The sequence below is a fragment of the Danio aesculapii genome, chromosome 21 (assembly GCF_903798145.1).
Source record: "Danio aesculapii chromosome 21, fDanAes4.1, whole genome shotgun sequence".
Taxonomy (NCBI): Eukaryota; Metazoa; Chordata; class Actinopteri; order Cypriniformes; family Danionidae; genus Danio; species Danio aesculapii.
The window spans coordinates 1,996,644-2,019,032 of NC_079455.1; the positions used below are offsets into that span (position 1 = coordinate 1,996,644).

Consider the following 22,389-nt stretch of genomic DNA (forward strand, 5'->3'; position numbering starts at 1 on the left):
GAAAGCTAAGTATTTGTAGAAAATATGTTTATTTAAATTTATATAAAATAAAATATTCTTAAAAAACACAATAAAAAATTATAAAAAAAATATAAGATTTTTAATTTAGTAAATGTATTTTTGCATTCACAACATTTTTTTTTCCTGCATGCGGATACAGAAAATTACAGATTATTTATGGTGACCAAAGTGATTAAAAGCTGATCCTGATCCTCAGCACTTGACCTTGAATGTATCTCTAGTTTGACCCGATGGCCCAAAAACGTCCACTATTAACTGCAGATCCTCACAGAGATCAAAAAAATATTAATTTCAGCCTATATATATGTATATATATATATATATATATATACCAAAAACTCTAATAATTTTCACTAGGGTTGCACAATATATCATTTCAGCATCAATATCACAATGTGAACATACGCAATAGCCACATCGCAGGATTAAAACTGTATAGTTTAGAATTATATATATGATTATATTGGAATTATATAGCCACACTTCAAAATACATGACATTGGAGTTACTGGAGTTTAACCTTAATGGAGTAAAGGTTCATCATTTGCATCTTGTTTTTAAGAGAATTCAGACACAACTATTAATAGAAAATAATTTTATTGAACTGTTTAATCAATAAAGTCTTTGCAGTTTGGCTTTATTTAAATTCCTCTACCTGAATATGATTTGACTATACCCGGAATAATATAATATACCCGAAAAACCATTAAGCACTGCCTTTATTTCACTCTTATATGTGCTTATTACATTTTATGCATGATTTATTCCCCTTCATCATGCCAATCCCTACAAAATACATTGTTTTCAAATAGGGCTGTTTAATTCATCTGGTGAAATTGCATTTATATCGCAATATATATCACAGAAACACCAAATATTGCAATGTCTGATTTTTCTAATATCATGCAGCCCTAATTTTGACTTCAACTATTCCTGTATGGCAGATCCAGATTATTAGAGAGACTTTTAATGCAACCGAAGTGAATAAAAGCTGATCCTGATCCCCCGAGATCCCCACCACTTGACCTGCTGGCCTAAAATAGTCACTAGCTGCAGATCCTCACAGCGGAGGTGTGCTGGGAAGCAGAGGGGAGACGGGAGCGCTGGGGTGGGGTTGGGAGGTGGAGGGAATGAAGGTGTAATTTGGGAACCATCTGTAAGACGCCTGCAGGGCTTCCTATCCAAAACCTCCCCCTCCGGAGGAACGCAGGTGCTGGAGGCGGGGTGGAGGAACTGAGGGGTGGAGGAAGGGGAATACAGGAACGCAGAGGTGCTGGTTATTGTAGTTAGCCAGTGTGATAAAATCTCATCAGCTCTAGAAAGTCTGTTTCCATCCATGCTATTTTGATTCGCATTTTGGATTATTGCATTCATTCTTTCATTAACCTTCAGCTTAGTTGCTTTATTCATCAGGGGTCGCCACAACCCAGTACTGGGAAACATACATACACACTCATTCACACACACACTCATACACTACGGCCAATTTAGTTTATTTAATTCATCTATAGCACATGTGGTTAGCACATCACCTCACAGCAAGAAGGTCACTGGTTCGAGTCCCGGCTGGGTCAGTTGGCATTTCTGTCTGGAGTTGGCAAGTTCTCCCAGTGTTGCCGTGGGTTTCCTTTCCTCCACAGTCCAAACACATGCGCTATAGGGGAATTGATTACCTAAATTGGCCGTAGTGTATGAGTGTGAATGTGAGAGTGTAGGGATGTTTACCAGCTGGAAGGGCATTGGCTGTGTAAAACATATGCTGATAAAGTTGGCAGTTCATTCCGCTGTGGCGACCTCTGATAAATAAATAGCCTAAGCCAAAGGAAAATTAACGAATGAAGGAATTAATCTAATGAATTATTAAGTTTTTTCAGTGGAATGTCTCCGACAACACCTGCAGCCACAATTAATAATAATAATAATAATAATAATAATAATAGTAATAATTCCTTACATGTATATAGCGCTTTTCTGGGCACTCAAAGCGCTTTACACATTGAGGGGGGATCGTCTCATTTAGCAGCTTGTCCAGCCTGATCTCACGAGAAAACGTAAGTATTTTACGTTTTGTACAGTTTAGTGGCTAATTCGTACGAGTTCAGTCGTACGAAATTGTACGATTTTAAAAAGGAGGCGTGGCACCTAACCCCACCCCTAAACCCAACCGTCATTGGCGGATGAGCAAATCGTACTAAATTATACGAATTAGATCGTACGAATTAGCCACTAAATCAAAAAGTTACGAATTGCCGTGAGATTGTGTTGGCTTGTCAGCAACCATTAAAAAAAATGAGTCGGCGCCAGTGGTGTAGTGGTGTAGTGGTTAGTGCGTCGACACATGCACTCTGGTGCTCACGGCAACCTGAGTTCGATTCTGCCTCGCGGTCCTATGCCGATCCTTCTCTGCTTTCCTGTCAGTTCTCTCTACTTTCCTATTCAATAAAGGTGAAAAAAAAACGGACACCTTAAAAAATTGTGAGCGTGGTATAACTAGTGTGAGGAAAGAATAAAACATGAAAGTATGTAGAGTTTGAGCTCAACACAGACTTTATGTAAATGATTTAACCAAAATCACACTCATATTGTTGACGAAGGAAGCGGAAGTGCTAAAATGCTAACTCTCTTCCATGTTTTGGGTAAAGTCTAGAAGGGATACAGCTGCGGATACATCATTACAGCATCATTTTTGCAACACTAAACAACAATAATTCATATTTTTACATTACACTCTCAGAAATAAAGGTACGCAAGCTGTCACTGGGGTGGTACCTTTTCAAAAGGTACACATTTGTACTTAAAGGGTCCATATTGGTACCTCAAAAGTATATATTAGTACCTAAAGATTTTAAGAGGAGCACTGTTATACTTTTTAAGTACTAATATGTACCCTTATTAGTATGGTATTAGTATAACCTTTAAGCTACAAATTTGTACCTTTTGAAAAGGTACCACCCCAGTGACAGCTCGCATAGCTTTATTTCTGAGAGTGTACTGTGAGAGTTGGGGTTGGTGTAAAGCAGCGGTGTCCAAATTCAGATTTTAGCTCCGTCTTGCCTCAACACAGCTACAAGGATGTTTCTAGAAAGCCTAGTAAGAGCTTGATTAGCTAGCCCAGGTGTGTCTGATTGGGATGGGAAATAAACTTTGCAGGACACCGGCCCTCCGGGACTGATTTTGGACACCGCTGAGGTAGACAATAAAATACAAATTAATGGGTTATTTAATTATTAATATGAATAATACTCAATTCAATTTCCTTTCACGTTACTGTGAGGGTTATGTTATGTTAATAAAATAAAATTAATGGGTAATTTAATAAATATAATAAATAATTCTGATTTTAATAGTTTGTTAATCATTTACTAACTCATTCTGAATGATCTTAAAAAAACAACCAACTATACTTAAATAACTGGTTTGTAAATAATGCAATATTATTTTAGTAATGAAAAATAAATCATTACCAAAGTATAAAAGTACAATTATTAAGCACATTTTAAATGTGGTTATAAGTCAAGAATACAGCATTTGTAGCCGCAGTTATAAACTGCTTACTAACATCTATTAATGTAGAGTTAATGCTTAACATATAAATTCACTATATGCTAATGCTTAATAAATGGTTTATAGTGTGTAGTTATTATAAAGTGTTACCCTATTTTTCATTTGGCAAAAGAACAAGCCACTGTTGTAAGCTTTTAAATGACACTTTCAGCAGAACACTAGTTGACATCATAGTTCCTCCACTCTATAACCCCTGCACATGGGATGTACACGTTGTCTCCTGAACTTGACAGTGTTAACAGGGTGTAACAGCTGTAGTAATGGACTGAAAAATGCATGAGTTGGACTCCATCCAACTCCATTTATAGTCTAACATTCTGCCTTTTCTCCGTGCGTTTCAGCCACCTGCCCTCATCTCTCTCGATTTAACCAAATCAAGCAGCAACTCTTTGTTTATTGCTAAAAAAAATAGCAGTAAGGTAAAGAATTATTTCAGTTATTGTCAAAACAACCCTCTCTTTATTTGCATATCTGTGTTACAAGCACTCAAGAAAAACAAGTGTTTACTTGTGAATGCAACAAATAGTATTGCTCTACTTGAAGTCTCTCTCTCTCTCTCTCTCTCTCTCTCTCTCTCTCTCTCTCTCTCTCTCTCTCTCTCTCTCTCTCTCTTTAATTCACATTTTAAATTCAAAAATTGCTTTATTGGCATGACAAATGTTACAAATTCATTGCCAAAACATTTATACAGCTTGCATTACACAGAACATATACAGTATATACAACCCCAATTCAGAAAAGGTTGGGACAGTATGGAAAAAAAGCAAGTAGGGATTTCTAAATGTATTTTGACTTGCATTTCATTGCAGACAACACAGCAAACATGATTTAATGTGTTCCTCGTGATTTTTATTGTTTTTGTTGAAATAAACACTTAGTTTCTTGCAACAAATTTCAAAAAAAGTTGGATCAGTAAAGCGTTCCCATTCCTTATCACAACAATTAAAAGACATTAGGGACTGAAGACACCACGTGATGAAGAGTTTTAGGTTGAACTTCAAAATGCGTCTCACATTCTCTATTGGAGACAGGTCAGGACTGCAGGCAGGCCAGTCAAGTACCTGTATCCTCTTCCTCCACAGCAGGACTTTGTAATGTGCGCAGAATGTGGTTTAGCATTGTCTTGTTGAAATATGCATGGGGATCCCTGGAAAAGGAGTCAGCATATTGCGCTCCAAAATCTCTGTGTACTGTTCAGCATTAATGGTGCATCATTGAAGTGCAAAGTATCTTTGCCAAGGGCACTAACACAACCCCATATCATGTCAGGCCCTGGCTTTTGGACTTGCTGCTGGAAACAGTCTGGAGAATCCTTTTCATCTTCGGTCCAGAGCACACAGCGTCCATTTCTCCCCAAAAATACCTGAAATACTGATTCATCTGACCAGAGTTCACATTTCCACTGTTTGATGGTCCATCACAGATACCTCCGAGTTTAGAGAAGTCGACGGCACTTCTGGACACTGTTAACATAGGGCTTCCTTTAGGCACAGTTCAGTTTTACTGGCATTTGTCGATGTAACTACGTATTGGGGTACTTGACAAAGGTTTGCCAAAGTAGTCCTGAGCCCATATGGTGATATGGCTTCTAGATGAATGATGATTCTTGATGCAGCGCCACCTGAGGGATCGGAGATCACAGTTGTTCAGCGTAGGCTTGAGCCCTTGTCTTTTATCGCTGAAATTCCTCCAGATTCCTTAAATCTTTTAATGATGTTATGCACTGTTGAAGATGAAATATCCAAATGTCTTCCTCTCTTTCTTTGAGGAACATTATATTTAAACATTCCAATAGTTTTCTTATGTATTTGTTGGCAAACTGGCGATCCTCAACCCATCTTTGCTCCTAAAGGACTAGACCTTTCTAGGATGCTGCTGCTTTTGTACCAAATCATAAATCAATCACTTGTTGACATCACCTGTTTCACATCACATCATTATTTCACCATTAGTTTACCTGATGACTAGCCCTAAACCACTCCTGTCCCAACTTTGGAATGCATTGCAGGTCTGAATGACAGGAAAGGATGGATATTTATAAATGAAATGAAGCTCACCGGACAAAACATCAAATATTTTGTGTTCGTATTTTCTCCAATGAAATACAAGTCAAAGTACATTTGGAAATCACTACGTTTTTTTATTTATTTGTGTTTTGTCATACTGTCTGACCTTTTTCTGATTTGGGGTTGTACATTATAATAGTCTTACGTCAAATGGTTAAATAATTGTAATAAAAGTGTTTTGTAAAATCTCTCTCTCTTTCTCTCTCTCTCTCTTTGAAATCCTCTAGTCAGGCGTGCTGGCTCTGGCCACTGTAATGGGTTTAAGAGGCTCTTCCTGCAGAAACGGCTCCTTCCGCTGGCTCCATTCTTGTCGGGGAATGTGGCAGGTGGCTGGGCTGTGCCTGCTTCTTTGTCTTTTCTTCTCTTCTTTTTTTTTCCTGCCCTCCACCCCTCCTTTTCTTCTCTCTCCTTTTTCCCTTGAGCAAGACTGAATGAGGCATTTAACCCCTTCAGCCTGGTCTGCATTGTTGGCGCTTCCTGGTGACTTTTGTGTTGTTTTGTGTGGAGTGGCCTTTACATGTGCAGCGTGCCATAGGAAAAGCAGAGTCATGCAGCGTGAAGGCAGAATAAGGGATGATGAACTATCCGAGCTGGGTTTTAGCCGCACAAAAATAGAGGCAGGGGTTTGAGAAGTATGATTTTCGAGGACAACAACACATTCATCAACTTGCAATTGCATGATAGAAGTCAGAGTTGTGAGATATAAAGATATTTAAGTGTTAAAGATGTGGAGTTTATTATTAGTAGTATTATTTATTATTATTATTACATTGGATCTAAATCCATTCGAATATATGGACAAAAACCTTGATAGGTTGGCAAATTTAGATGACTCTCTAAGCTGGATTTTAACTAGGGCGATATTTTGTTATTCTCCAATATATACAACAGTTCTGTCTGGTTCTGGAATCTGATTGGCTGATATCCATGCCATATTCTGCAATAACAGCACTTTTTTCACTCTTCTGTATTACTCCGCCCACAAAGAGCGACAGCAGATCAATAAACTCACTACAGTTTGACAAATATTGCAGCTGTTGGACAACATAATGAACTTTTTGTGGCTTTTTAAGTATATATTGTAGTTGTTTAGATGTAACTATGCAGTTATTCAAAGGAAAGTGCCTATTTTTAATTCATTTTGATTCATCGCATCTGCGGCCATTGGCCTGTCATTGAACAGAGCAACGATGGTTGACCTTCCGCCACAAGATGGCGACAGAGACCGCATAATAACATGGAAATCTCTGTAGACTGATGGCATTTCATGCCGTTCAGCCTTATAATCTTAAAATGTGAGCAAAATCATCTGTTTTGTTATCACTTTAGACATTACACTAGAGAATCATTCAAATACTTGCTCTAAAGTGGCGTTGGTGAAGTAGCAGCGGTTTCTGATGTTCTGATGTCAGCTGCAGATGGGAATGAATGGCGGAAGAAAGTAGTTCCTCATACAAAAGGAGTTTTTAGAGTCTCCGTGTTTGATTTTCTTTTTTATACACACGATTATGCAGACGAACTTTTATATAAACGCTATATCATCACAGGTGGGACACTAATGCACTCGGACTGTGGCCTCGAGCCAACGCATGGCTTCCACCAGTGCCGATCTACAGCCATATCGCACTGCTACTCATGTGATTTATATATATATATATATATATATATATATATATATATATATATATATATATATATATATATATATATAGTTGAAGTCAGAATTATTAGCCCCCCTGAGTTATTAAAGGATAAACTATAATCCAGACTCACATTGCATATGTTGCGGTATGACTGTTGTGTATGATCACATTGCGATTTTGATGCTGAAGCGATGTATAGAACTGCCCTAATTTTAACTAGCATTGTTTTGAGAAGTATATTTAAGGACAACAACAAGCATTCTTCAACTTGCAATTGCATGATATAAGAAATTTGAGATAAAATACACAATTGTTTTATGTTCAATCCTCTTAGATATGTAAAAACGAATAAGTTGCTAATGTTGTCCTAACACAAATCGATTGAGTGGAACCCAGCATTTCTAACAGTGCTGGAGAGCAACTCTAGCAATGCGCAAAAGTATTAAAGTAGGGTCATCATTTATACACCTCAAAACACATTTACAAGCATTCTGCATGTGGTTCGTGCAGCTCTTGTTTCTTTCCCCGAGCAGCAGATTTCCTCTAATCTGGCATACCGCACATTCCCAATTTCCCACACTGATCCGCCACCCTTACATTCGGCTCAGCTGTGCTTCCAGAAGGACCTCAAGGCTCGATCATGAACATGCTGATGTTTGTACAGAAACGAAAAAGCAACAAACAAAAAAAGCCTTAACATGCGGTCAAACAATGAAAGAGCTCTGTAAAATAGTACTGCTTTAGTTTTTCATTATGGATTCAGTCATGTGTTTATATGGAAGTAAGTTACTGCCACTGAGTAAAGCATTAAAACAAAGAGTAACACTTTAGTTTAAGGTACAATTCACATCATTTACTACCTATTATTAAGATATTAATCTCCTAATTATTAGCGCTTATACATTATCTTATTCTACATCCCTAATTCTACCCAATACATAAACCCAACTAGTACCTCACTAACTATAATAAGCAGATAATGAGTAGTTTATTGAGCTAGTCTTAGTTTAAAGATGCAGTAGGTGATTGTCTTCGGAAAAAAATTTGTTGTGCTGGCTGAAAGTGTCTTCACAGTCCGATAATAATAATGATGAAAGTAAATAATCTAAATGTATTTATATTTATTTTTACATTCTGGGTGAGGCATAAGACTAAAAATGTTCATCCAATTAAAATTTGTAGGACCGACAATTCCCATAACTGTTAGCAAATGTAGAGTTGTACAACTGTGCATCTCTGTTCACGCACTGATCCGCCATTTGGGCGTTCAAAAACAAATGCTGAATCAAAACCAATATTGGAGTTAGTTTTGCACGTTGGAGGAAGGACGACACCATGGCAAAAGTGTTTCCGTTAGACAGGTAATGTCCTGTGTTAAAACTATTTCAGTCACGCAGAGCTGATGTAGATTGTGTTGTTTTATGAATGGGTTATATGCACAGAAGTGTTGTTCAGCCGCTGAAATCTCCTGGTGAAACATCGATGTGACTATTTTCAGTTTCATACGGTTCTTTTACAGCATTGATAATGTCGATATTAGACAGTACTATTTCGCATGATCATTGATCGGCAGCTATAATCGAATCATGTTCATAAACAGGTTATTTATTAACATTTATACACAAGTAGGCCTATTTGTGTGTATATAGCCTCTGTTTTGTATATGATATGTGAACGACATGTATTGGCGATGCAGTGGCGCAATAGGTAATGCTGTCGCCTCACAGCAAAACAGTCGCTGGTTTGTGCCTCGGTTGGGTCAGTTGGCGTTTCTGTGTTGAGTTTGCATGTTCTCCCCAAGTTGGCGTGGGTTTCCTCCGGGTGCTTCGGTTTCCCCCACAGTCCAAAGACATGCGGTGAATTGGGTAGGCTAAATTGTCTGTAGTGTATGAGTGTGAATGAGTGTGTGTGGATGTTTCCCAGAGATAGGTTGTGGCTGGAAGGGCATCCGCTGTGTAAAAGTGTGCTGGATAAGTTGGCGGTTCATTCCACTGTGGCGACCCCAGATTAATAAAGAGACTAAGCCGACAAGAAAATGAATGATGAATGACCCGTATTCACCTTATTCTTTGCATATGAGCGACCATTTCTGTCTTTTTGGCTCGAGACTTCTGGTTTCATTGACTTCCATTCATTTTTGATGTTAAAAACAGCTCGTTGCGCTGATATTTTCACTGATATTATTCTACTTTGTCTGTACAGTCATGTAAACACTTGTTTGTAGAGCGAGTAGTTTGACTGTTTTCTGCCGTTTATTATTCCTAGTCATTTCTACCACGGCCAACTGAATAGGAAGTTCTCAACACAGGCTCATTCTGAAAACGTAGCCCTACAGACGTTATGTAGCAAGAGGTACGTATGGCTGCATTTTAATTCTTTTAAACGAACGATACGGGGCGGTGTGACACAGTTCCTTTTCATGCTTACCAGCTGACTACTTACCTCCGTATGGACGGAATTCCCGCTGTGACTAGGTAGTCCTGTTAGCGCGCCATGTACGTCGGTGGACTTAAGATGCAGAGAGTAGTTGACCATGACGGCGGGGTTCGAGTCTGGTGAAGAGCAGTTTCAGAAAGCAGGTGAGACAAAATCCAAAATATAAAACAAACAGGTGAATAGCAGGGTGAGGATGTGGTAAAATCTGAAAACGTGGTAAAAAAAAATCAGATCAGGGCTTTTATTTTTTTGGATTGCTTTTGAAACGTGTTGGTTGGGTTAGGGAAGTGGGTTATCGGGTCAGTCGATAAAATTGGTTGGGTTTAGGGAAGGGGGAGGGTGGGTCAGTAAATCGTTAACTCAAGTCAGTCAGTAAATCTGTCAAAAAGTCAGTCGACACCGGCCTCTGGTGGGTTTACACGAGAACAGCAGACGCGAATGGCACTCGCGAGGGAAATTTGACATCTCAAAGAGCATACACAGCGGCTCGTGGATTTGCGAAAACTAAAACTGCAGAAAAGCGTGCCGCCGGGACGTATTTCGCGGTCTCCGGAAATGTCTGTAGAGGTACGTTTTCAGAATGAGCCTAGGTCGGAAGTTCTAGAACAATCGCAAAAACGAAACGTAAATAGTTTTACTTTGACATTGCCTTGAGTGAGAATGATGTCGACTGCAACTTTCTGTCGTACCCTACACCCACCAAAAGGGTGTCATTTGGCAGTGGAGACACAAGCCTGATAAAGGCAACCCATACCGTACCGAGCTGAATACAACGCTGTTCTTTACTCTACAATTTTGTGCAGCTGGCTCATTTTAATGTCATTTTGACTTCACGTAATCCCCAAAGAGATCTGTCAAATCTTTTATTCGTGCTCTCCAAAGGTAAACAGGTCTTTGTGAAGTCTCGCTGGTCTTTATGGGGGCTGTGGGACACAAAGGCTTCTTCTCTTGTTTGGGGTTGTTTTGAGCTCCGTCTTCACGCCGTGACTTTCACACTTCAGCGAGGATGCATGGGAAGCCGAGAAACTTGCTGATGGAGCTGCTGGTGGCTCTGAGGGCCAAACAAAACTAATCCCCCCCCCCCCCTTATCTGAAAGTGGCTCTAGCAATATGCCTGACCGGCAAGTTGCATGTTACAGGAAGTAACTATCTGTAAATATGGATGCGCATTAAGTGCAATCTGTGATGGCGAGTTAACTGGACAAAGCAAAAGCGCGAAAAAGAACAGCATCATACCACCCTGTGGTGTTCGTTTTAAAGATGAAATGCAGCCATACATACCTGTGGCTACATAATTTGCAGTCTATTAGTGCGGTGTAAGCATTATCTGAATCAACTTTACATCGATGTAAATATAAATGGAAACTAAATACATTGTAGCGTGTTTTACTATATGCTGTAATAAATTTAAACACACATTGTTTTTCTTTTACCATGGATATGTAGACATTGCATGAAACATTAGGTCATGAAAATTAACTTAAAAGTCTTGGAAAAACCATGGGAAAGTCATGGATTTAAAAATATAGCACTAAAAATGTACTCAAGGGAAGTAAAAATATTTTTAAAACTGCTTAGTAAATTACAATTTCTGAGAAAAACTACTCAATTACAGTCGTTTGAGTATTTGTAATTTGTAACTAGGCATGGGACGATAACGGTTTTCAAGGTATTACGCGGTTTGGAAAAGACAAGGTTTTTTTTTTTAAGATTTATTTTTGGCCTTTATTAAGCAGATAGGACAGTATTGTAGACAGGAAGTGAAGTAGAAGAGAGACAGGGGGTCGGGACGGGAAATGTCCTCGAGCGGGGATTCGAACTCGGGACGCCCTGAAGTGCTACTGCACTATATGTCATCGCGCTAACCACTAGGCCAGGGGTCACCAATCTTGGTCCTGGAGGGCCGGTGTCCCTGCAGGATTTAGCTCCAACTTACCTCAACACAACTGCCTGGATGTTTCAAGTATACCTAGTAAGACCTTGATTAGCTCATTCAGGTGTGTTTGATTAGGGTTGGAGCTAAAATCTGCAGGACATCGGCCCTCCAGGAACAAGTTTGGTGATCACTGCACTAGGCTGTTGCGCTGACGGAAAAGGCAAGGTTTTAAAACCGCCAAAAATAAGATTGTTTTTATTTAGGACACCAGTATCTCCAGCAGAAAAAAAAATATCCACAGATGCCATTTTAAATTGTAAAGAAATCAGTGTTTTTGAAATTACCGAAGACAGCAGAAGTCAATGATTCATTTGAATTATTTAGCCTGACACGTTTACTGCTCCAAAATATTTGACATCTTTCAAAACAATAAAATATATTATCAAAGGGGAAACACTTTTAGTTTTTTACCCAGACATTTAATCAGAGTATATTTTAGAGCAGTGATCGCGATATTGTGAAACCGTGATATTTTTATTCATGGTTATCATACCGTCAGATTCGTATACCGGACTAGCCTATTTGTTACTTTACATCACTCATTATAATACTTTTTGTGTCGCAATTTTGGAGGTCAAAACGACATCATAGTGTTGATGTCAAAAAAACGTCAAGGTCAAACCGATTAGCATTTTTGACATGCTTTTGGCTGCCGATTTCACATCAGGGGTATTTTTTAATATACAGTATATTTATTTCTTCGAATATGACCACTGTCCCTCTTTCTTTCCTCTATCTTTCTCCTTCCGCTCCTCATGTGTGTGTTTTCCCCTCACCCCTGCCCTACAGCTCCACATCCGCTTGCTGTCGTGTTTATTGCTGCTTATTCAGGTGGAGTGTCAGGATTGTAGTCCACGGTTTAACCTGAGGCGCATAATTACAGCTTTTGATGGGGAAGCAGCAGATCTGAGATCAGTTTGCGCCGCTGCTCTCCGCGTGATTGATGACCCAGCTGTATGTGGAAACAGCGTCGTCCAGAAAAACACACATCAGGGGATCAGAAGGAAAGGGAATGTCGCCGTTTGACTCCTGGCGCTTTTCTTTGGTGTGCAAAAGTTTTGGCGCTCTTGCAAATCACAAGTCGCAATTTGTTTCAGACTGGCCACACACTGATAAAGAAATGCTATTGCTAATGAGATATTTTAGTTTAGTTTCTAGTCCAAATATCTACATATTCTTAAATCAAGAAGCATTTTCTAGACGAGTAAAAAATATAATAATAATAATACATTTTATTTAAAGGCGCCTTTCTTGTAACTCAAGGACAACGTACAAAAAAACAAGAGAAATAATATTTCAAGAGTTCACACTTAGCTGAGGATTGATTATAAGCAAGTTTGGCATGCTGTCCCGGGAGAGTGCTCTGAGCTCATAAGGTCCTTGAGCCCTGGGCTCCCTCCCATTTGCAGGGCGAGAGGGGAGCTTTGAGCTCAGGTAGATCTTGACAACTCCCCCCTTGATAAGAGCTGATGACTGAAATGAATGCTGTGAAGAGATATGCTGCAGGATGAGAGTTTCACTGTAGTGCTAAATTTAGATTGATCAATTCACTTGTAATGCATGTTTTTTGGAGTGTGGGAGGACCCGGGAAAAACCCACACGAGCACGGGAAGAACATGCGAACTACGCACAGAAATGGGGACTAGATTAAAGGACTAGATTAAAGGACTAGATTAAAGGACTAGAACCGGTGACGTTCTTGCTGTGAAGGAACAGTGCCAACCACTGGGCCACCGTGCCGCCGTATGAAGGAAAAGGTGGAGGAGTAGGGGTGGAAGGCGGGATTCTTCAAATCGAAGATGGCTGTAGTGAGAAACCCTGGCTATTTATGGTGGGTTAGGACTGGCCTGATTGGTGGATCATACGTAGCTAATGCAGAACCAGCCGTGTTCAATCATTAGTAATCATTAGTCAATTAGTTTATTAATAAACTTCACTTAAAAAAGTGTTTTTTCAGAAATAATAATTAAAAATTAACATGGTTTTTCCATAAAACAAGCAAACTTTTCTTGAAATAAGATTATTTTGCTTACCCTAAGCCAAATTTTCCACTTGAGTTGAATTATTTGCCACTGTACGGTAGATGCAATTGTTGCAACTTCCGTGTGCTAGCTGCAAACAATTCACGTATTTCACATGGCGATATTTCACCACCATTTACTCATTTGCATTGACTCTGCATGTCGTTTATTTGCACAAATACTTAATTCCGTGTTTACTCTGAACCGAAATGCAGAGCACCTGAGGGGTAGTGCACAAAAGTAAGATAAGGGATTAAGCTGGGACTTTGAAGCTATCCAGGTTGAATTTAGCCTTGACCCAGGCTCTGTTTACACTAATACGTATTTTTAGAATTAAAACGATCCATGTCCACACTAGCGTTTTTGAACAGCTCTCCGTCCACACTATACCGCTGAAAACGCACATCACGTGACCACACACTGCAGCGTATGCGCCCGTCTGAGCTCCAGGCAGTCAGCAGGTGCTTGGAGCACAAAACCCCAGGTGAGAGCTGTGCACGTCGGATGGTTCATCAAGGATCTACCGCTGGATCTAATCTCGCTATATTTGTTAAACGTGATATTAATCTTGTTGTCATTTTTATTCTATGTTTGACGTAATCTTAACCAAAACACGAAGAGAGGGCGGGACATAGTGTAGCTCCTCCCATTTAAAAAAAAAACAGCCAATAGCTTTTAGTTTTGATTACAGCTCTGCCAGCGGGAGGTTGAGCTCAAGAGCACCAAATGAGAAGAAGGGGGCGGGGCATGTCAAATACTAGAGAGCATCTGATTGGTCAGAAGATTTGATGAGAAACTAAAGTATAAGGTGACGTGAATAAAACCGTCGATTCATTTAGGTGGAAGAGACAAACTGGAAGCTTAACATGTTTATATCAGTTTTCTGTCTCCTAAACGCTCATTTTGTCACTGTTTTGGAGCGCACAAGCTTATAGATATCCTAAAAAACAAACAATACTGATACTATCTTAAAAACTTTATTTTAATTTCATGGGACCTTTAAAGTAAAGTATATCATCTTTTATTTTTTTACAGTGTACTGTTTTATTTCTTGGTTTAGTTTAGCATCTGCGCTGTGGTTTATCAGGTGACTTTGCTGTTAAGCTTTTGCACAGACGGACACAAGTCTGCGAGTCTTCTGTCTCCACACTCCCACACACTCACTGCCCACTTGATCAGATGGCAAATATGCAGAAGCGGAAGTACAGGAACAGTCTATCAGCATGTTATCTGAGCTCCTGTTTACTCGGCCCGCTCTTATCTGTCACATGAGGTCCGCTCAGTCACACACATGCATGTCAGTGAATGCTGGGACAGATGTGAGCTCCACGTGAAGCCGCTCTTACTCGTCTGACTGACAGATTGCATCATGTTTATGAGCTTCATACTCTGAACAGAAATGATTCACTGAATTTACTCTGTTTTTTTAAGGTAAGTGGTTGCAAACAATTGATATGATTAAGTATATGGTTTAATTTAGTATTGTTCAACTTCATTTGTCTAAATTCAGCCCATATCAATTGTTTGCAACCAGTTAGCTTAAAAAACAGCACATGTACATGCAGCAAAAAGCTTAATAAAATGCAGTTTTTTTTTATCCCAGCATGCACCAAACATCATAAGTCAATCAATAGATTTAGGTCGCGATGTCAGGTGACCAAAATTCAATGTCTAACCAGTGTCTAAGGGCAACGTTATTTTGACATCCAATAACGGCGTCCAATTACATTAATATATAAGTGACTAAAATCTAACGTCTGATAGATGTCATAGTGATAACGTCCACACAACGTCAAGGTGTAACATGAATAGATGTTGATATTTGGTTTATTTTAGGTTGTGTTTCGAAAGTGACCAAAATCTAATGTCTGATAGATGTCATAGTGGTAACGTCCACACAACGTCAAGGTGTAACATGAATAGATGTTGATATTTGGTTGATTTTAGGTTGTGTTTGAAAGTGACTAAAATCTAACGTCTGATAGATGTCATAGTGGTAACGTCCACACAACGTCAAGGTGTAATATGAATAGATGTTGATATTTGGTTGATTTTAGGTTGTGTTTGAAAGTGACCAAAATCTAACGTCTGATAGATGTCATAGTGGTAACGTCCACACAACATCAACGTGTAACATGAATAGATGTTGATATTTGGTTGATTTTTAGGTTGTTTGAAAGTGACCAAAATATAACGTCTGATAGATGTCATAGTGATAATGTTCACACAACGTCAAGGTGTAACATGAATAGATGTTGATATTCGGTTGATTTTAGGTTGTGTTTGAAAGTGACCAAAATCTAACGTCTGATAGTCTTCACTAAAGACGCTGAAACATCTGGAGTCTCGTCCTCGTTGTGTCTTGAATAAAGACATGTACAGACTGTGTTGGTCTACATGCCGCTGAGCTGATCTCCAATGAAAAACAGACCTGCTGGCAAATCAAAACATCCTTTCCAGAATTAAACATATTACCACAGGAATAAACAATCCGCTCCGATGACCAGGGATTGCTGTCTGCGCTCGGCATGCTGATCGAACGAAACAATATCACTGGCACTGTGAACACATCTCGCTTTTATATTTCCAGAAGAAGAGGAACTGAAGGAGAACTGGCAAAACAGAGGGAGCAGAGAGAGTCTGAAACATTGGTGTATAACACTATACATTAATAAAATACAGTTGTTTACTGTAAAATATTAGGTTTCTACCACAATAACTTTATAATTCTGACTAAACGGACTAAAACCTTGTATAACTTATTGAATTAAGTTAAAGCAACATAAAAATATTTGTTGTCTTCTCTTTTTGTCATAACATTTTTATAGTGTAGCTTACCGTATTTTTATTTATTTATTTATTTATTTATTTATTTATTTATTTATTTATTTATTTATTTATTTATTTATTTTATTTTTTGGTGTTATAATAGTTTTTGCTGCTTTATTACTGTAAATTTTATGGATTTTTCTTTCAATGTTGTAATTGGATACATACCTCAATCATGTGACAGACCTTTTTTTTTTACCGTAAAATACTGGCAATCTCAGCTGCCATTTTGTTTTATTCTAAATTGTCAGTTTTTTGAGATGAGCGCTGGTTCATCATGACTTTCTCATCCCCAAAGCCATATGAATATATTTGTGTTTGTTAAACAAAAACATGATGTGTAGATGTGCCTCCAAACATTAGTGTATAACACTATAAATTAATGAAATACAGTAGTTTACTGTAAAATATTAGATTTTGTAACGGTTTCAACCACTTTAACTGTACAATTCTGGCAACCAAACTGAATAAAACTTTGTATAACTTATTAAATTAAGTTAAAGCAACATAAAATATTTGTCGTCTTCATTTTTTGTCCTAATTTTTTGTTTATACAGTAGTTTATTGTAAAAATGTAGATTTTTTTATTTATTTTATGGCTACCACCGCTTTTTTAACTATAAACATCTGGCAACCAAACTGAGCAAAAATATTAGGGTAAACTTTGTATAAAACGTCATGCATGACTTTGTATTACGTTTGTATAAAACAACATAAAAATATTTGTTGTTTTTGTCAAAGCATTTTTACAGTGTAGTTTACCATAAAATATTTTATTTTTTAATGGCTTTTACCGCTGTTTTAACTATAAATTTAACTTTTATTTAACTTTAACTATACCATCTAAAACATTGCAAGAATTAGATTCTTTGTTTCCAGTGAGGATTTGTTCATGCTTTTATCACCAGCAGGGCGGATTACTGTAATGGACTCTGTAAGTGCTGCTATCAAGCATTTTGCATAATTGCACATTTATTTAACATATTTGTTTCATATTTAATTCTTTAGTGATTAAAAAAAATGAGATTTTTAAAAGGGTTTCTACCACTTTTTAACTGTAAATTTATGGCAACCACAGCTGCCATTTATACTGTAAATAATACTGTATTTTAAAACTGTAACACCTCAATCATGTGACAGAAATGTTACGACGCTTTCTTTTTTTAACCGTAAAAATTCTGTCAACCACAGCTGCCATTTTGTTTTATTCTAAATTGTCAGTTTTTTGAGATGAGCGCTGGTTCATCATGACTTTCTCATCCCCAAAGCCATATGAATATATTTGTGTTTGTTTAACAAAAATACGATGTGTAGATGTGCCTCCAAACATTAGTGTATAACACTATAAATTAATGAAATACAGTAGTTTACTGTAAAATATTAGATTTTGTAACGGTTTCAACCACTTTAACTGTACAATTCTGGCAACCAAACTGAATAAAACTTTGTATAACTTATTAAATTAAGTTAAAGCAACATAAAATATTTGCCGTCTTTGCTTTTTGTCCAAATTTTTGTTTATACTGTAGTTTATTGTAAAAATGTAGATTTTTTTATTTATTTTATGGCTACCACCGCTTTTTTGACTATAAACATCTGGCAACCAAACTGAACAAAACTATTAGGTTAAATTTTGTATAAATTTGTATAAAACCTTATGCATAACTTTGTATTAAGTTTGTATAAAACAACATAAAAATATTTGTTATCTTGACTTTTTGTCAAAGCATTTTTACAGTGTAGTTTACCATAAAATATTTTATTTTTTAATGGCTTTTACCGCTGTTTTAACTATAAATTTAACTTTTATTTAACTCTAATTATATCATCTAAAACATTGCAAGAATTAGATTCTTTGTTTCCAGTGAGGATTTGTTCATGCTTTTATCACCAGCAGGGCGGATTACTGTAATGGACTCTGTAAGTGCTGCTATCAAGCATTTTGCATAATTGCACATTTATTTAACATATTTGTTTCATATTTAATTCTTTAGTGATTAAAAAAAATGAGATTTTTAAAAGGGTTTCTACCACTTTTTAACTGTAAATTTATGGCAACCACAGCTGCCATTTATACTGTAAATAATACTGTATTTTAAAACTGTAACACCTCAGTCATGTGACAGAAATGTTACGACGCTTTCTTTTTTTAACCGTAAAAATTCTGTCAACCACAGCTGCCATTTTGTTTTATTCTAAATTGTCAGTTTTTTGAGATGAGCGCTGGTTCATCATGACTTTCTCATCCCCAAAGCCATATGAATATATTTGTGTTTGTTTAACAAAAATACGATGTGTAGATGTGCCTCCAAACATTAGTGTATAACACTATAAATTAATGAAATACAGTAGTTTACTGTAAAATATTAGATTTTTTAACGGTTTCAACCACTTTAACTGTACAATTCTGGCAACCAAACTGAATAAAACTTTGTATAACTTATTAAATTAAGTTAAAGCAACATAAAATATTTGTCGTCTTCATTTTTTGTCCTAATTTTTTGTTTATACAGTAGTTTATTGTAAAAATTTCTACCACTTTTTAACTGTAAATTAATTTCAACCACAGCTGCCATTTATACTGTAAATATTACTGTATTTTAAAACTGTAACACCTCAATCATGTGACAGAAATGTTACGATGCTTTCTTTTTTAAACCGTAAAGTTCTGGCAACCACAGTTGCCATTTTAACTGTTCTTGAGATAAGCATTGGTTCATCATATGACTTGCCCATCTTTACATTGGTGTATAACACTATAAACGGATTAGATATGGTAGTTTACCATTAAAAAATGTATAATGTATAGTTTATATAAATTTATCGTTGATTGTAGTTTATAAAAATGATTTTTAATGGTTTTTAACCATAAAGTTCTGGCAACCACAGCTGCTATTTTTGCTGTCAATTTCATGTATTTTCTTTACAATGTTGTGATTGGCTGAACACCTCAATCATGTGACAGAAATGTTACGACACTTTCTATAATTGGAAAATCCGTTTTTAAAGCAAAACCAACAGGTGATAAAATTGACAACGTTTTCAGTTGCAGAATGAAACGTATTACAACAGGAATAAACAATTACCTGGCGCTCGACATGCTGATGTTTTGTTTTACTGTCGTCAATTTTACAGGATTTTATTCATTTTCTTTATTGCGATGTCGTGATTGGCTGAATGCCTACCTATGAGAATGAGCTTTGAGCACGTTCTTGAGATGAGCATTGGTTCACCATATGACTTTCCCACCCCTACATTGGTGTATAACACTATAAATGGATTAATTACGGTAGTTTACCACAAACAAATTAGATTTTTTTCTCATGTGACAGAAACTCCATATTCGGAATTGAATAAACTAAATTGGCTGTAGTAAATGAATGTGTGTGTGTGTGTGTGTGTGTGTGTGTGTGTGTGTGTGTGTGTGTGTGAATGAGTGTGTGTGTGTGTGTGTGTGTGTGTGTGTGTGTGTGTGAATGAGTGTGTATGGGTGTTTCCCAGTACTGGGTGGCAGCTGGAAGGGCATCTGCTGCATAAAACATATGCTGGACATGTTAGCGGTTCAATCCGCTCTGGCGTCCTCTGAAATAGAGATTAAGCCGAAGGAAAATGAATGAATAAACAGTCTTAGGCTGATTAAAAGCAACGATATCACTGGCACCGTAAATACATCTCGCCTTTTTATTTGCAGAGGAAGAGGACCTGAAGGAGCACAGGAAGGACAGAGGCAGCTGAGAGGTTGGGGGTGTCAGCCGTAAGCCCAAACTCTGCATGTTTCCTTTACGAATGACAAGGGCTCGAGTGTAACTATCGGTAAATAAAGAGTGGCTGTAAAATTAACTACAAGACGGGTCCAACAGGAATCCCTGGCGGCACTTCCTGGCTCTCAGAGGCCATAAACAAGCCCTAAACAAGCCAAGCTGGCTCCAGCTCATGTCCCGCGGCTGCAGGCTGGGGTCACGGCGGCCCCTGCTGCTCCACTGGGGGCCCCAACACTGGGACAACACGGAGGAAGCTGTTTATGCCCCGGTCTGAATGTTGACTTGTTAGTAAAAACACAGCAGTGGCTGGTATAAATGTTAGACGTAGTTTTAGTAAATCGATCATGGGACGTTGCTAATATGAACAGTTTTTTGTGGAACACTTTTGTATAGGGGTCTACTCTCACTATTAGCTAGTGACTTATTACACTCGACAAGATGATGTTTGTTGTTTGTACTAACTGCTTCTTTAAAATGAGCTGAAACGACACAATTCTTGAGTTATTTTTCAATTCAACTCAAGTTTATTTGTGTAGCGCTTTTTACAATAATTAATGTTTCAAAGCAGCTTTACAAAAGGTTGCATTACAATCAAATATAAGCTACTATATACAGACATACAATCACCGGCAACTTTATTAGGTACACCTGTCCAACTGCTCGTTAACGCAAGTTTCAAATCAGCCAATCACATGGCAGCAACTCAATGCATTTAGGCATGTAGACATGGTCAAGACGATCTCCTGCAGTTCAAACTGAGCATCAGAATGGGGAAGAAAGGGGATTTAAGTGACTTTGAACATGGCATGGGTGTTGGTGCCAGACGGGCTGCTCTGAGTATTTCAGAAACTGCTAATCTACTGGGATTTTCATGCACAACCATCTCTCGGGTGTACAAAGAATGGTCTGAAAAAGAGGAAATATCCACTGAGCGGCAGTTCTGTGGGCGCAAATGCCTTGTTGATGTCAGAGGTCAGAGGAGAATGGCCAGACTGGTTCCAGCTAATAGAAAGGCAACAGTAACTCAAATAAGCACTCGTTACAACCGAGGTCTGCAGAAGAGCATCTCTGAACACACAACACGTCCAACCTTGAGGCGGATGGGCTACAGCAGCAGAAGACCACACCGGGTGCCGCTCCTGTCAGCTAAGAACAGGAAACTGAGGCTACAATGGGTAGCATGTTCGTCTCACAGCAAGAAGGTCGCTGGTTCGAGCCTCGACTGGGTCAGTTGGTGTTTCTGTGTGGAGTTTGCATATTTTGGGGAAAACAAGAAGTGTCTTTGGGCATCTTAGTCTTCTTGGTCTGCTTGGTTCAAACAGCAGGAGTGGCTGTTGAAAGAAGCTCTTTTTCTGGGCCGGTTTACTTCCAATGTCACGAAGCACCTGAAAACGAGACTCTCATCGCCTTGATGATGTCATGTGTGTGCATGGTACATGTTTAGGAAGTGTTTGTTTTTATTTTGTTGTCATATAGATCATTTCGACCTGGAAGCTGCGACTTTACAAGCAAATAGTAGATATAAGATGTTAAAATTTATACCGTCTGAATTTGGCCACTTCTATTCTCAGACACTGGGAATCTCCTCATGTTTACTATTGTAATGTTTACTGCAAAGTCATAAAAAGCCGTTTTGAGTGTCTTTAACTTTGGGCTGGGTTTTATGGCATTGGCGTCAGTAGAAATGGCACTTGACAGAGCAGTAGGGGGGAGTGTTGATTGGAGCTTGACCCCTGGTTTCTCCCACCTAACCGACACTAACTAACCCGTCTGCTGCTGGCTCATAATTGAGTGGAGCGGCCCGGCAATGCTCATTTGAGTTATGGTCAACTGACAAGACTGTAGACTGAGCTACATCAAATAACAAACAAACCGGCCCCGAAAAAGAGCTTCTTTCAACAGCCACTCCTGCTGTTTGAACAAAGCAGACCAAGAAGACTAAGATGCCCAAAGACACTTCTTGTTTTCCCCAAAATATTTGGCCAGTTGCAGTTGCTTGGTTCAATGATTTAACACACAGGCAAAAGCTAAAGGGTTTTGTTCATGTTTCAATTTTATGCTCTGTATTAGAAAAAGAAAAATCTTTAATCATAATTATATTCAACACAGGCC

The 22,389-nt window shown here is 38.1% G+C and overlaps 1 protein-coding gene across 1 annotated transcript in view; it reads left to right on the forward strand.

The window, feature by feature from the left end:
* Nucleotides 1–20,674, forward strand: part of ndfip1l (Nedd4 family interacting protein 1, like) — a 62,201-nt gene extending 41,527 nt beyond the window's left edge. Inside the window, exon 9 of the mRNA XM_056445949.1 lies at nucleotides 20,208–20,674. The gene's annotated coding sequence lies outside the window, so the exon portion shown is untranslated. The remainder of the gene's footprint in view (nucleotides 1–20,207) is intronic.
* The last annotated feature ends 1,715 nt before the right edge of the window (nucleotides 20,675–22,389 follow it).